This window comes from Histoplasma capsulatum, genomic scaffold, assembly GCF_000149585.1.
Source record: "Histoplasma capsulatum NAm1 scaffold_3 genomic scaffold, whole genome shotgun sequence".
NCBI classification, from domain to species: Eukaryota; Fungi; Ascomycota; class Eurotiomycetes; order Onygenales; family Ajellomycetaceae; genus Histoplasma; species Histoplasma mississippiense.
The window spans coordinates 152563-154121 of record NW_001813980.1 but is presented as its reverse complement, the minus strand read 5'-3'; positions in this window follow the sequence as shown (position 1 = coordinate 154121).

Genomic DNA, 1559 nt, shown 5'->3' with positions numbered 1-1559 from the left:
TGAGTTGAAGTGGGATAGGAGAATAAACCGGTTAGAAGAAGATGGCAAAAAAAAAAAAAAAAGAAAAGGAAAAGAAAAGAAAAGAGACAAAATAGGAAAAGAAACAAAAAGGCGAGGAAAGAGGAAGAACAAGAGAGGGATGGGATATACAGCGCAAATGAGGAAGAGAAGGTCGTGATGTATCACGAGACGTTGGCAGGGAGCAAAGGACGGCGATGCCAACTCGCCAAGGGAGAGAAAAAAAAAGAAAGAGTCAGGTCAATAAAGGATGATCGAATTCGATCTGGAGGCATCAACCTTTTTTTTCCCTGGTTCCCTTTCTTCGAAAGTATCCCCACTTGGGCTGACTATTTGCCTTTCTGATTCTTTCGGAACGGCAACCCCAGCAGGTGATAGTCAAAAATAGTTGGACATAGCTCATAATATGAGCAAATAGCAGCAAGGGTAACGCTGGGACAGGCCGGCTTGTTGGATATTTGCCCGTGGAACTCCTGAAGGGAAGGGAGGGACCGCACCGTGGGTACCGCACCGTGGGTGCCGCAAACTCTCTTGGATATGAATCGAAGAAAAAGTTTGTCTGCCAGAGAGGGCGGGATTCCAGGATTTGTTTTATTTTTTATTCTTTTTTCTTTTGATCAGAAAAAACCTCCTGGCATCAAAAATACAACGAGGTCAGTCAAAATATGTAAATCGATCAATGAGAATAGCGAATGAATCACTGAGAAAATGGATAAAAAAAATTTAAAAATAATAATAATAATAATAAAAGACCAGACGGCGAGAAATAAAGCCAATTTCCATCAAAAAATAACGCCCCTTGTATCCCTCAATACACATACCCACTACAATACAGCATGCCCCCGTCATCAAAGCCTCTCCAGCGGCTCCAGAGGCTCCTGAGGGCCCCAGTCGGCGCTGGCTGGCTGGGCGCAGGGCGGAAGGAGCAACCTTGCAGGCACAGCGGGTCAAATCGCCGCCGTCACCACCGCCGCCAACCAGGGAATACTAACGGAGCTAGCGATACGCACACGGCAGATGGCAATACCAACACCAATACCACAACGGACTCTCCTCCGAAGGCCACTTGGCCCCAGGCCCCAGGCCCCAGGCCCGCTTGGAGAACAATGTTTCGCAGGCCATCCTGAGGCCAACCCGTATGTACGGCCCTTTACTTGACAGTACTTGTCTTGTATGTATGTATGTATGTATGTTATGTATGTTATGTATGTATGTACTGTAGAAAATATTTTACGCGATGTGTGAGCAATATCGTATCCGTACAGGGCTCTATCAGATCAGGTGGCCTGTTTCACGGCAAGACATTCCTTCCAGCTGAGCTGATATCTCTCAGGAACTGTGGGCTTGCGAACTCAGCTCGCGAGGCGCTGATGCTTGCTGGGCTGGTGCTGGTTGAAACCATTCTTGCCTGAGATCTTTTTCCCTCCTTACCCATCCTCCGTTCGTGGGTTCGTGTGGCGGGCTCTGCCTGGGCTGGTTCTTGAACCGCAAGACGCCCTCCTGGGCTGAACTCCTACGCCCCACCCGCCAAACCCGCCAAT